Below are 15,740 nucleotides of genomic sequence, written 5' to 3' on the forward strand. Positions count from 1 at the left end.
TAATCTCTTGAAATGCACTGGCCAACACTGACTTTTATTTGCATCTTTTCCTTCCTCCTCATATAGTTCTATGCAGTGTGGCCCTATTGACTTCTGATTTTCCTACTCAAAACAAAGAATATGGATAGTCTTCTGGATGCTACCTGTCCAAACCACATAATTTGTCATCTAGATCAATAGAACAATATGTGAACTTGCCGTCTCCTTTCTATTCTTGCTACTTTTCTTTCTAGTCTCTACACAGTTACCAGCGTGTGTTTTTTTTTTTGTTTGTTTGTTTTTAACATTTTATTAGGGGCTCATACAACTGTTATCGCAATACATACACACATCAATTGTGTAAAGCGCATTTGTACATCATTGTCAAAACATTCTCTCTCCATTCAAACCCCCGACATTAGGTCCTCATTTTTCCCCTCGCTCCCCGCTCCCCCCTCCCGCATGAGCCCTTGATAGTTCACAAATGGGTATTTTGTCATATCTTGCCCTGTCCGACGTCTCCCTTCATCCACTTTTTGGTTGTCTGTCCCCCAGGGAGGAGGCCACACACAGCTCCATGTAAGCGTGTGTTTTTCTTTAAATGTAAAGGATGTTCCCTGCAGAATTGTCATGATGCTTCCCATTGCATTAGGGGTAAATGTTTAATAGAATTGTTTGAATAATGCCTGGCAGAGCTGTGTGTGATAAGTGTAAGCCACCATTATTCCTTGTTCTCCTCTGTACCCGAAACAGCTTTCTCCCACCTTCTCAGTTTAGGGAAACAGATCTTCTTCAAAATTCAATCCAATCTTTCCTTTCCCCTAACTAAACATAGAACGATCTTCTCTCTGTGGTTCCACAGAATCTTGTTATTCCTCTCTGCTGGAAGGAATGGATTTGGAATACAATTCCTTATTTGCTGGTCAGAATTAATAGATTCTGGGGGGCTTTGTACACCCAAAACAATGTCTAACACTATGTGACCAACATGTTCTATGAATAGATGGAATCATGCTGTTGTTGTTGTTGTTGTTGTTAGGTGCCATCCAGTTGGTTCTGACTTGGCGATACTGTGTACAATAGAACAAAACACTGCCCCACCCCACCCCCGTACTATGCTCATAATTGTTCTGTTACCTGGACCCGTTGCTGCAGCCACTGAATCACCCCATCTTGTCAAGGGCTTTCCTTGGTATCAGTCTCTCTCCTTTCCCAAGCATGATGTCCTTCTTCAGGGACTGGTCTCTCCTGAAAACATGTCCAAAGCGCATGAGATAAAGTTTCCCCATCCTTGCTTCAAAGGCGAATTCTGGCTGTACTTCTTCCGAGACAGATATGTTTGTTCTTTTGGCAGTCCCTGGTACGTTCAATAATCTTTACCAGCACCATGATTCAAGAGCATCAATTCTCTTTCAGGCTTTCTTAGCCAGTGTCCAACTTTCACCTGCATAGGAGGAAATTGAAAATACATTGGTTTAGTCCTCAAAGTGACATTCTTGTGCTTCAATACTTTGAAGAGGTCTGTGCAGTGCATTTACCTACTGCAATGCACCATTTGATGTGTTCACTGCTGTGTCCCGGAGCTTTGATTGTGGATCCAAGCAAGAGGAAACCCATGACAACTTGAATCTTCTCTCCATGTATCATGATGTTACTTAATGGTCCAGCTGTAAGGATTTTGGTTTTCTTTAAAATGAGTTGTAATCCATTTTGAAAGCGACAGTCTTTGACCTTCATCAGCAAGTGCTTCAAGTCCTCCTCACTTTCAGTGAGCAAAGTCCTAGCACCTGCATACCACAGGTTGTTAATAAGCCTTCCTCCAATGCTGACGCCCCATTCATCTTCACGTAAGCCAGCTTCTCTGATGATTTGCTCAGAATAGAGACTTAATAAGTATATGGACCCCTTTCCTGATTTCAAACCACGCAGTAGTCCCTGCCTTTCTATTTGCACAGCTGCCTTTTTTTTTTCTCAATCGTTTCATTGGGGTTCACGCAGCTCTTATCACAATACATACATACATCTGTTGTGTCAAGCACATTTGTACATTTGTTTCCATCATCATTTCCAAAACATTTTCTTTCTACTTGAGCCCTTGGTATCAGCTCCTCATTTATTCCCCTCTCTCCTTCATGAGCCCTTCATAATTTACAAATTATTATTATTTTTTCATGTCTTACACTGACTGATGTTTCCCTTCACCCACTTTTCTATTGTCCATCCCCCAGGGAGAGGGTTATATGTAGATCATTGTGATTGCTTCCTCCTTTCTCCCACTACCTTTCCCTTCCCCTCCTGGTATCACTTACTCTCATTATTGGTCCTGAGGAGTTTACCTGCCCTGGATTCCCTGTGTATAGGTTCTGTATGAGCTTGATTAAGTCTTCTGGAATTCTCATCCTTCTCAATGTTATTCATAGTATGTTGTGATCCAGAGTCAAATGGCTGTGCATAATCAATAAAACATAAGCAAATATTTTTTGATATATTCTTTATCACCAGCTTCAGAGATTGGTGCATAAATTTGAATGACATTTGTACTGATTGAATGTTCTTGAATGCAGATAGATAGAATACTATCAAAGACAGCATTGTCCTTCATGATTGATTTTGAAATGTCCTTTTTGACACTGAATGCCGAGCCACCATTCCTCTTGATTATGTTATTACTGGCATAGTAAATCATGATTTTCTGATTCAAAATTGCCAATAGCATTCCGTGTCAACTCATTAATGCCTAGATATCCATCTTTATGCTTTTCATTTCATTTTGACCACTTCCAATTTTGCTCTCTTAGGTTGTATATTCTAAGTTCCAATCCTTGATGAATGTTTGCAGCTGTCTCTTCTCATGTTGAGTTGTACCCCGTCCGCAAATGAAGGTCCTGAGGCTTGGGTCCCCAGGTTTTACTCCACCAGAGTCGTTATGCTCGAGTCTGCGTGAGAAGGCAGTCTTCCTCAGTCATACTTTGAGTGCCTTCTGGGTTGAGGGGGCTCATCTTCTGGCACTATCTCTGATAAGGTTCTATTGCTATTCATGAAGTTTTCAGTATCTGGCAATGTTTTGATGCCATCCATAGGTTTTCAGCAGCTAATTCCTCTGAATTGCATAGCCTCTTCCTTCTTGATAGTCTGTTTGTAGGCTGGAAGCTCTGTTGGGAGCTGTTCGTTTTGTGTGAGCATCCAGGCATTTGGATTACCCATGACATAGCTCCCAGCATCACAGGAACACACAAACCACCACAGTATGATAAACTGACAGACAAGTGGCGAATGTTAACTGTCCTTTCTTACATATCCAAATGCCAGCAGATCATTTCAGGCATTATCTTCTCTTCCAACAGAGCCCACATTCTACTTCTCCTTACTGGAATTACTTATTGAATAAATGATGGACCTTATATGCTCCCTACGGAGCAATCAGTTCCTGGAAACAATGCATCATGCTTGGTAAAGTAAAGGGGCAGCGAACAGAGAGAAAGACTTCAGAGGGATAGACTGACCCAAAAGTTTCCACCACAGGCTCAAACACAGCAATGACTGAGAGGAAGATCCAGGACCAGGCAGGGTTTCTTTCTGCTGTACTTAAGGTACAAAAATCAGAAATGACTGGCCCCTAGCAACAACCATGACATACTTCCATTTATTACTGTTTTAAACAGTAGTCAGCTCTAAAGTGGCATTTACCGTTCAGCACCATCAGTGTTCTCTAGAGCCCCTGTGGTGTCAAAGACCAGGAGGCGATGAGATACTTCTCCTGAACAAAGGAAAGAAGAAGGGTAGGAAACAAAAGGTCCCTACTAGGATTTTGGAACTTCACTTAATAGCTGTAAAAATTTTTTTTTAACCTGCAAGATCGCCTTTTAAGTTAGTACACACAGTCGAGTCCATGAACACATAGAATAACTTTAATAACTGCTAGAAATATATATATCAATCATACGAGTTTGTTGTTGCAGCCACTATGTTAATCCTTCTGGTCTAGGGCCTTCCCTCTCTTGTGCTTCCCTTCCTCTTTACCAAGCACGATACCCTCCCTCAGACTAGTCTCTCCTGCTAACATGACCAGAGTATGTGAGACAAAGACTCACCCTCCCAGGCTCTAAGGAGCATTCTGTCTGTCCTTCTTCCAAGACAGAGGTTCTTTTTGCAATCCATAATATTTTCAATATTCTTTACCCACACTATAATTCAAATACATCAATTTTTCTTTTGTCTTCCTTATTCAATATCTAACTTTCAAATGCATATGCAGCAATTAAAAATACTATGGCATGTCCCAGGCACACTTTATAGTCCTCAAAGTAACATTCGTTCTTTTCATACTTTAAAGAGGCCTTGTGCAGCAGATTTACCCAATGCAATGAGTCATTTGATCTCTTGACTACTGCTCCCATGCGTATTGATTGTGGATCCAAGCAATATTAAATCCTTGATAACTTCTATTTCCTTCTTTTCTCCATTGATCGTGATGTTACCTATTTTTCAAGTTATAAAGTTTTGGTTTGTTTTACATTGAGTTTCCATCATGAAGCTGCAATCATTGATCATCATGAGCAAGTGTTTCCAGTGCTCCTTGCTTTCAGCGAGCAAGGTTGTGTTAACTGCATATCGCAGATGACGATCTATGGGGCAGTTGCATATCAGAGATGATGCTCTATGTGGCATTTATACTTTGTCACATGGGGTAACAATAAGGTGAAAATCTACTTGAAGATACTTAGCTATGGCATTAATATTAAGAGTTTCTGATGGCCATAGAAGATTATTTGCAGAGAGGAAATCAGTGTAACCTGTAAAAAGTCATTTGAAGCAGGTCACTCCGTGAAGAAGGGAATAGAATATTTCTCATATCATGCCTTATTACCTTACAAGCAGCCCCTAAGTTATGAATTATATTCATTCCTAAATATATCTTTAAGTTAAGTCTGTAGGTAAATCCGAACAGGTGCAGGTGGTCCACATTTCACTAAATTTAGATACAGCAGTGAGTTTGGGTTTTTTGTTTTAGTACAAGAAAAATCTGGTCTTTTCGAAGTATAAAAACCGCAGGTGATTATGAGGAAAATTTGTTGCAAGTAGGGTTGGTTCAACCATTTCAATTTACATAATGTTGAAGGGCAAGTACAAGTCACCCCTAGGCAAGTATTTGTAACCCAGGAACTTACTGTATTCTGAGCGAAGTTCAATCTGTTGTGCTTGGCAGTTTCTCAATTGGAGTTATCGTAACTATATAAACTATGCTACAGCTGTAGCCAGCTGTTTTGTCAGAACAGAATCACTAAGCATATTTCCAACCAACATAAAAGCCCAATCTGTTTTCTAAAAACATCTTCTTGTCCTGAAAACTGAAAGCACAGACCTAAGTTATCATAATTATCCTTAAACTTACAACACACACACCCACAGGGACGTTTTCCTTGGAAATTTTGGGGGGGCCTTACAGCTGTACAATCTACTTTATGATTCTCAAAGAGTGGGGAAAATATCAGGAAAGTTATTTTGTACAATATTCCTTTTCTTCCACCCCCCAAATTGGAAAATATTAACATGAAGAATCCTTAGAAATCAAAACAGTATTTTTTTAAGATTCATTTTTCTAGTCCTTCATATGTCTAATAATGGTGGGCCCGGCAAGTTCTACTAATGTTTTCAAAACACTTTGCAGACCACAAATCTGATATACATAGCAGTAAGTCTAAATAACTAATGAAAATAGCACTCGAGGCCCCTGCAGAGGCCATCTGTGACATGATCCCTTCCTAATGAGCTTGCAACTTCAGGGAGTCAGGTTCACCCATTTTGATCCAAACCTTTTTGGAATGATTGGATGGCATTTCACACCCCCTGGGTGGGTTAGCAGAATTAGGAGCGGTAGTGGGGGGGATGTGAGGAAGAGAGAATGGGCAAAGAAGAAGCATATGTCTAATTTTCAGAGACTAAAGCATTGTCGGAACAAGGAGAATTTATGTGTTTGAAGTCCCCGACCACTGAAAATATTCGGTTTAGTGGCCCCTCCCTCCTGATTCTCTTTAGCTACTTGACGTGAAACATGTAGCACTGATTATCATGTCCTGCATTAACTCAAGCTGTGCCATCCTGATGATATTTATGCATTCTCCTTGACCCCACTGTTGACTTTTTCCAAACCCTAACTGGTCAGACAATAACCCTAGGAGCCAAAAGAGGGTGACAGCCTGGGAGAGGGAGAAGCAGGAGGGCGCATTAGCAGGGAATAAAGACGAGGGAAGGACTGGTCACGTTCGTCGTGCTTTTTTTTTTTTTTTTTAAGTCATTTTACTGGGGGCTCATCCAACTCATCACAATCCGTACATACATCCACAGCTAGGTCAATGGGGTCGTTGACAACTCAAAGAGAACCCTGTAAACATCCAAATAGCGGAATCACATCGTAACCATGCCGCAATGTTCCCATCTAGTGTGTTACTTTGCAAATTCTGGAAATTCGTGATTAGCAATCCCATTTCAGAAAAATGTAACTTTAATAGTTTCGCAGAGAATGTTCAGTACTCAAAGTATCTTTAAACAAATATGTTTAGCATCAATCTTGTTAAGTTTTTCTGAACATTAGATATTCCAATTGACTCTAAATGTATCAAGATGGGGAATGTCTGTGGGCATTTCCATAATGTTTTGCTGCCGTCTGGATAGCAGGAACTACACACACGTACAGAGACCACATTGCTCTCGGACGTGATTTATGGTAAGAGAATTTTTAAAAAGTAAAAATTCAAAAACCATAATATATTTGGCAATGAAAGCGATCAGTGTCACAGAGACACACATACGTCTTAATGCCAAGGGCACTGCCTTGAAAAGTAGGCAAGAGAACATAGAGGTTTCTTTTTGTTTGTTTGTTTGTTTGTTTGTTTTTGTGTGTTTTTTGTTTTAATTTATTGGGGCTCATACAATTCATCACATAACTAGTCTCACTTCTTTAAATTCTTTGTTGTTGTTACATCCTGTAGAATCATCTCCAACTCTTGAAGATTAAAAATCTGAAAACAAATCTGTATTCAGAAGAAAAAAAGGACAGTGTACATAAATTTATTTTCTTAACTTAAAAAGTGTATATAAAATATATATAAAATATTTTATTTTTTCATAAATTGGATGTTGTTGTTGGTTCCCATAGAGCCAGTCTCAACTCATGATGATTTCATGCCCAACAGAAGGAAATTCTGCCCCATCCTGTGCCCTCCTCATTATCAAGTGGGGATCAGACTGTTCTAATTCATAGGATTTTCAATGGCTGATTTTTGGAAATACATCATCAACACTTTCTTCCTAGTCCATCTTAGTCTGAAAGCATCACTGTTCAGCGTAATAGCTGTATCACAAGCCTCCACTTACAGACATGTGGTTAATGTGCATGAGGTGCATTAGCTTAGAATGGAACCTGGGGGGGGTCTCTTTCATGGAAGTAAAAATTCTACCAGTCAATCAACCTCATAAATTATACATTAATCTAAAACAAGTCAAAGATCTTCCAATTAGTATTCCTGAGCTTCCAGAGCTGCATACAAAAGTCAAAATAGAAAAATCTACCTAAGACGTTGTCTTCATTCCTTTTATGGCTTTTAATAACCTCCAGCCACTGAAATCTCCCATTTCTCCACTGTTCCCCCAAATGCTCACAAGCTTACCTTCCATATCAGAGTCTGGTCCTGCAATATTTTTAAATCAAATATTCTTTAACCTAGTTTTCACTACTCTAAGGGCCCCTGTTCTATTTTATGCCATGATACTGAACCATTTTGTTTAACTTATCATTGTTCTCAAATTTAATTATCCCAAACTTACCTAATGATGAGAATCAACTCATTGGCTTATTATAAATATGGGTTGCCCCCTCAACTAGACCTCATCTCAACCCTTCTAAGTTAGAGTTCATAGGGGCTGGGTCATCAGTCTCTCATTTTGTCAGACATACTCAATTAGATCTTATTATCTGGCAAGTTTGAACCCCTTGGACTTATGATTTTCAATCCCAATTCAATATTATATTCACCTAATGATGTTCACACATTACCTTGGACCAATTAATCAGAGCTTCTATGCCTGATGCTTCAGTACCAGTAGAAGTGCCCTGAGCGAATCGAACCTGCAACCAGAGGGAGGAACTACAGATCTGGGTTTTTCAAAGTTTTGTCCACATAACTTCTGCATCAAAATAACATCAGAGTATGTGAGAAAAATTATATTCCTGAAGCCCGACTTCAGATCTATATCATCAGAATCTTGGATGGTGAAATATCTGGATATTTAAATTTTGCCAATCAATCTTACGTTACACAGAAGTTCCGAAAACTTCTGTCTATGCTAGCTATCAGACTAGTTGATGAAGAGCCTCAGTTGCCCCAGTCCTGCACTAACCGTGCTGCCTTAGGGAAGGTGAAGGCCTGCCAGGCCGTCCCAAGTGAGGACGATATGCAGCCTTCATTGAGCACAACCATGCTGAATTTGATCAAAGACAAATTCCTCAGGACCAATAATGTTGGGAAAAATGCTCTATCCTACGTACTCTTTGATTTCAAAATACAAAAGTGTGAGCCAAGTCGCGGTATTTACAATCACTTCATATGCATGTTCAAGTTGGCCAACGAGTAAGGAAGACTGGAAAATTCATGCATTTGTATTATGACATTAACGAAGAATGCTAAAAGTACCCTCAACTACTAAAAGAACAAACAAATCTGTGTTGGAAGAGGTACAACCGTAATCCTCCTTAGAAATGAGAATGGCAAGATTTCATCTCACACACTTTGGACATGTTAGCAGGAGAGACTAGTCCCTCAAAAGGAACACCATGTTTGGTAGAAGGTCAGTGAAAAAGAAGGTGACTCTTCTTGGTCAAGGAGATGCGCGGACACAATGGCTGCGACCATGGGTTCAAACAAGAATGGTGATGGCCCTGGATGGGCCATGTTTAATTCTATGGTATGTAGGATCTCGGTGGGTCACAACTAACTTGATGGCACCTAATAACAGCAACAACATGGCACATTTGAAGGAATTCTGCTTTAATAAAATGTATTCTTCTCAATGGAAGACCGTGAGGTTTGTAGGGAGTGATTGGCTAAGTTCTTCTGCCTCCTTCTCAGAAGACCCTCAGGCCTCACCACCCTAGAGCTACGGCATGGATCGTGCAAGAATCACATCAAAACACAAGGATGAAGACCATTGCTCCTGCATGTCTTTTCTTGGTGTTTGCTCTATTTTCTTTACATTGAGCTAATTTGCTAACTACTGTGAAAATTGCAATTGAAGAGTTTCTATGAAAAGGAGAGCAATGAATGTACAGATGTGCTTTACACAATTGATGTATGTATGGGTTGTGATAAGAGTTGTATGAGCCCCTAATAAAACGATTAAAAAAAGAAAAGGAGAAGATGGTGGGAGTGGACCAGACCCCAGAACAGGTGCTTGTTATAATGGTAGCCTCCTACTTCCAGATGACCCATATTATCTCCCATATGTCACAAGCATAATTCAGAGAGAAGGAGAAATAACACTGTTTAGAAAAAAAGATATTGTAATATGCTGATTATGTCTATTGCATTATTTCATTGATACATTAATCTGTATTTTAATAGGCTCATCGTGTAGATAGTATTATGCAAAAATATTTCAAAATAATGTTAACTGATGCCAAACAGGCACATATACACAACTACTCACATAATAGTCTAAGTGATAAATAAAACTCCGTGAAATAGGGGCTCTAATATAACCTGCCTTTGACTCAGCCTCTGTAACTCAGGCCGAGTATAATTAATTAATATACTTGAAGGTGGTCGAAATCAATTTAAATGGTAACTTTAAGTACTTTTAATAACCTAACTACTAGTATTGGAAGGTCTGAATCACAGCTAATCAAGTAAATTAAATCAATTATTTTCAAAACATACATAAAAATATGCCTTTCAGTCAAGAAAGACTACCACCTGTATATTATATAGCAGCAACCTTGTAAAAATTAACAGACTCAAAGAAAGGGTCTAGAAATGCAGAGTACTAATATGAAATCCAATTTCAATGAATTTTTCAATGTCAAAATTCTTTTTGTCTGCATTGATACACAATATAAAGGATTTATTTCAGTGCAGATTATTTTACCAATTTACTCAAGGAGAACACATTTTTTATTAAAAGACATTGTCTCTCTTTTGTTATTATGTCTCTCCTAACATTTTGTTTTCTGGTAAAATATTGAGGGAGGATTTATCTCACATTAATACATTTCAGAGAGGAGATCTGTTATGTTTTCTCTCTTACTTTGGAGTTGAAACCACTTAGTGTCCAATATATCTCCTGCATTATTACAGTCTGTTTTCATCAGATATAATGCTCTTTCCAAGCATGATTACACAAAAATGTACTCCTGAAAAGTTGTTTGAAACTTTTGAAAAATAAGATCACATTACAAAGTGCTCTAAAAAGTTTGATGTGAAAAAGAGACTGGAGATCATGATTCATTTTACAAATCAATGTGTCTATTTTTTGTAAAAAGGTTTTGCAAGACTGGCCCAGAAAGACTGACAGAAAAGTGCAGATTGCCAAGGGTGCTGTCAGGAATAGATGAAATATAGGGCATGTATTAAGTTAGCAGAAAAAGAAAAAAGTCAGATACTCATTCATTGTAAAGCTCAGAGAATGGGACTCAAATAGGAAAACTGATAAAATTTAATTTAATAACAGTCCATCAGGCCTCCTCACACGCATTCTTTTAATACAAGAGCACCTTGCTTGGCTAAACGGTCATTTCATGATACCCACCCTTCCGACATGATCATGAAGACAGACGTGTGCATAAGCAAACGTGGTGAAGAAAGCTGTTGGTGCCCAGCTATCAAAAGATATAGCACCTGGGGTCTTAAAGGTTTGAAGGCAAACAAGCAGCCATCTAGCTCGGAAGCAACAAAGCCCACATAAATGCTGAAGACGAATGAATGTGTGCATAACTAAGTGTAGTGAAGAAGGCTGATGGTGCCCCTACTATCGAGACCTATAGCATCTGGGGTCTTAAGGGCTTGAAAGTAAACAAGCGGCCATCTAGCCCAGAAGCAACAAGGCCCACATTGAAGCAGCACGCCAACATGTGTGATCATGAGGGGCCGAGGGGACCAGGTTTCAAGCACCAAAGGCGGGGTGGGGTGGGGGGTAATCATATCATCGTGAATGAGGGGAGCGTGTGATGGAGATACAATACTCATCTGTAGACAATTGGACATACCTTTCAGAGGGGTAGTGGTGAGGAGATGGGTCACTCAGGGTTCAGTGTAGCAATAATGAAACTCACAACCTTCCTCTCATTCCTAAACGCTTCCTCCCCCCAACTACCATGATCCCAATTCTACCTTGCAAACCTGATTAGACCAGAGGATGCACAGCGGTAAAGATGGGAACTGGAAACACAGGGAATCTAGGACAGATGAGCCGCTCGGGATCAGCGGTGAGAGTAGAGATACCGGCAGGGAAGGGGGTCGGTAGGTAGAAAGGGGGAATTGATCACAGGGATCTACATGTAACCTGCTCTCTGGGGGATAGGCAGCAGAGAAGTGGGTGAAGGGATATGACGGGCAGTGTAAGATAAGATACAATAATAACTTATAAATTATTAAGGGTTCATGAGGGAGGGGGAGCGGGAATGGAGGGGGAGGGAAAAAGGAAAATGAGGAGTTGATTCCAGGAACCCAAGCAGAAAGCAAATTTTGAGAATGATGAGGGCAACAAATGTATAAGTGTGCTGTGCACAATTGATGTATGTATGCATTATGACAAGAGTTGTAGGAGCCCAAATAAAATGATTTAAAAAAAACAGTTCATCAAAAAAATGAAATTTACTCCCACATTCATTCACCATTTTTTGGTAGTGCACCTATTATGTGCTAGATAGTGGACAGACTGCCAGGTCATAGCATAGGTGTGAGCAAGAGAAACACAAGTCCTGAGTTCATAGAAATGAACTATTTCTCATCCACTATTTCTCAAACCTGTGGAGTAGGAGAATCCTCTTTGTAAGGGTAAAATATAATTTTTTTCCAACTCCCTAGTATTCATTTAATCTAAGTATATGACAATGTTACCAAAAAATACAAACATAAAGCTAGATATACATCTAGTTCTAATACAGTTACAAAGAACATTACAAAATTATAAAATAAACACAAACAGAACTTTAACCGCAGTAAAATTCAAATTAGCATCATTAACTGAAAACACTTTGTTACCACCACTGCCACTGAGAACTGCTCTGGGTCCAGAAGAGAAGGCCATCTCCCACCGTGTACTTGCTAGGTGAGCACCTCTAAAAATCTGGGTTCATATAGCACGCCGTGACATTATTTGACCTTCACTGGGCACAAACCCATTATTTATATGGGTTCTTTGCTGTTCTGCTCTCAATAAACCACAATAAATAAAACCATTTAGTGCCATCACATGTAATTGAAAACACAAATGTGAATTCAGTCCGTCAGATGATTTCTGGGTTACAAATATTCTTCCAAAAGACCCAGAGTCTGTATATCTGTGTCCATATAGACAAAGACCCAGTTACTGTCTGGTCAGAGTAAGTATGTGCTCCACAGGCTTTCCACAGCAGACTCTTTAAAGTAAATCTCTAGGATTTTCTTCCAAGGGTTTACTGAAACCTCTAAACTATTGGCTAGCAGCTGAACACATCATTCATGTGTGTGTGTGTGTGTGTGTGTGTGTGTGTGTGTGTGTGTGTGTTATATCTATGTCTATAAGAGAAACAGAAGTCTAGGTTTTAAATTATCTTTTGATGGATGCCATCAGGTCAGTTTTGACCCAACGGAACAAAACGCCATCCTCACAATTGTCTCTGTGCTTGAGCTCATTGACGGAGCCACTGTCAAGCCATCGCATTGAGGGCCTTCCTCTTTGCTCACTGCCCCTCCACTTTACGAAGCATGATGTCTTCTCCAGAGCCTGGCCTCTCCTCACATGTCCAAAGTATGTACGATGAAGTCTCACCATCCTTGCCTTTAAGGAGTACTCTGGCCTTATTTCTTCTGAGCCAGATTCGTTCATCCTTTTGGCAGTCCATAATACTTTCAATATTGTTTGCCAGCACCACAACTCAAAGTCATCAATTCTTCTTCAGTCTCCTTTATTCAGTGTCCAACTTCCGTATGTGTATGTAGGGATTGAAAATGCCGTGGCTTGGGTCAAGTACACCTTACTCAAAGTAACATCCTTGATTTTCAATACTCTAAAGAGATTTTTGTGCAACAAATTCACCTAGTGCAACATATCTTGTGATCTCTTGACTGCTGCTTCCGTGAGCATTGGCTGTGGATCCAAGCAAGACAAAATCCTTGAAAACTTCAAATTTTTCCATTTATTATGGCGTTTCCTGTTAGTCCAGTTGTGAGGATTCGGGTCTTCTTCACATTGGGTTGAAGTCCAAACTGAAGGTATCAATCCTTGATCTTATTCAGCAAGTGCTTCAAGTCCTCCCACTTTTCAGCAAGCAAGGTCATGTCATATTATAAACAGAACATTTGATTAATGTTAAAGATAATTGATAGCCTCCTAAGAATACATCTGCACACTCCTTTTTCGAGAGTAAAAGGATGAGGAACTTGATTCGAACACTGTGAGAAAACTGCCCCAGGAGTGAGGAGTTTTACCTGAAGGGACACTGAAATTATAGAGAGGGAACACTAGGGCAGACCCTTGGGGAAAAGATGCCTCTTAGCAAAAGTAATTGCCATGAAGTAAAATTAGTTGGTACGGCTCTTATATCCCTATTCTCTGTCACTCCCATCAAATGTTTGGGTGGGACCATGCAACTTGGGTATGTGAAAAGCTAATGAGAGGTTTCATTCATTTTTGCTATTCCCCTGGGCATAAAGTGAGCAATTTCAGCAGCAGGAATAGACAATCCCATGAGGATCAAGAAAGAAGAACCAGGAGTGATCCACATCTTACATCAGTGGTTTTCCACCTTCCTAATACCGTGACCCTTTAATGCAGTTCCTCATGTGTGGTGACCCCCCGACCATAAAATTATTTTCGTTGCTACTTCATAACTGTTATTTTGCTACTGTTATGAATTGGGTGACCCCTGTGAAAGGGTCGTTCAACCCCCAAAGGGGTCACGACTCCCAGGTTGAGAACCGATTTAGATCCATTTGTGGCGTCATAAAGTGGCAGCGCCAAGAGCATGAAACAGAAGAGAGGATTGGCACCGAGACCTTGAGACGGCAGTGGACTTTCTGGCCTACAGAACCAGTCAGGCTGAGTTCTTTTGGCAGGAGACTGACATATACAGAGAATGTTCTTTTCCTATTTTTCGGGAGCATGGTAACACTTGCCTGAGCAGGGCAGAGGTCAAGAGACCATGTAGCTGAGAGACTCAAGAACCAGTGAGATGTGCTGACAAATATGGCTGTGGATAAAGAACTGTCTCCTTGACCTTTTGTAATCTGTTAGCTTCCCTAGTAAACCTCATCATTGTATTTTCTTGAGTTCTTTGTGGCAGAGAAATAGAGTGCCATGCATTGGGTGGTCAGAATAAGCTAAAGAAGGTTGGAAGGTGGAGGCATGTGTGACCTCTCTTTCATGGGAGTCATCGTTGGACAAATGTGGAATTGAATTCTCCTTCACCTATCTGTAACTGGAAGAGATCAGGTGTGGCTTCCATGCCATTTCTTCAGTAATATTTAAACTGAGACTTGAAGAAAGAATTTTTTTTAACCAAGAAAAAACTTGTGATAATAAGGGCAAATGCCTCAGGTGAAGTTTATTTTCAACTTGTTCACACTAAGAGATTTGTGTGTTGCTTCAGACTGCCATTGACCTTGAGGAACTGGTTGTTTAATGTTTTGCATTTACCCCCTGGCCTAAAGAATGCTCATCTATGAAACCATGGTGATAATACCAGCTTCACAGCATTCTTGTGAACATTCAATGAGTTACAGTATGTTGGTGCTTAGCACAGAGTCTGACATGAGGAGTTTTCATTGAAGTTGCAATAATGGTGGTGATAATTAGGATCCCTCGTTGTAATATAGTCAGAATTCTATGTGTATTGATAAGGCTGATGATGTACTTGTTAAGTATGAAAGCAAAGATTAATCTGTACCTCAGGCCTATCCTCTTGTAGATGGAAAAAGGAAATCAGTACTCTACTGTCTCAATATAATATGCATTCCAGGACTCATTTATGCAGCATTTGAGAGAGAAAAGCATATTTTTTGGCATCTCAGTGGTTAAATAACTGTCACAACAACTGCTAGTATTTATGTAAGATTTAACCTTAGTCTATATAAAATGGTTTTCCTCAGTGTTCCCTCTCTATCTCGGGAGACTACTGAAGAACTCTGACATGCCAGGGCCTCATCTCTGCAGAGATTTGTTCTGTTGAGAAAGAGATCAATAGTCCTGCACCCTTAACAAGCCTGAACATCAAGAAACAAAGTTGAGTTGCACAAACGCTGATCCCCAATCTTGATGAACCCTCGCTTTTCACCCACACTCATGACAGCCCTTTTATTTTGGTTCATAAAAGATGGTTCGAGGACATGATGCACACCTTTGTCCCAACCCTCAATAATCTGGGTCCGAGTGAGACCGAGAGTCATTCCCACATTTCTAATGTCAATGAAAACTGACATTTGGTTTTCAAATGGCTTTTCCATGATTCCAAACTCATTTGGCCTCCCACCCCCTTTTCATACACACACACACACACACACACACACACA

The sequence above is a fragment of the Echinops telfairi genome, unplaced genomic scaffold (genome assembly GCF_000313985.2).
Source record: "Echinops telfairi isolate 266 unplaced genomic scaffold, ASM31398v2 ScPeMD7_2;HRSCAF=8, whole genome shotgun sequence".
NCBI classification, from domain to species: Eukaryota; Metazoa; Chordata; class Mammalia; order Afrosoricida; family Tenrecidae; genus Echinops; species Echinops telfairi.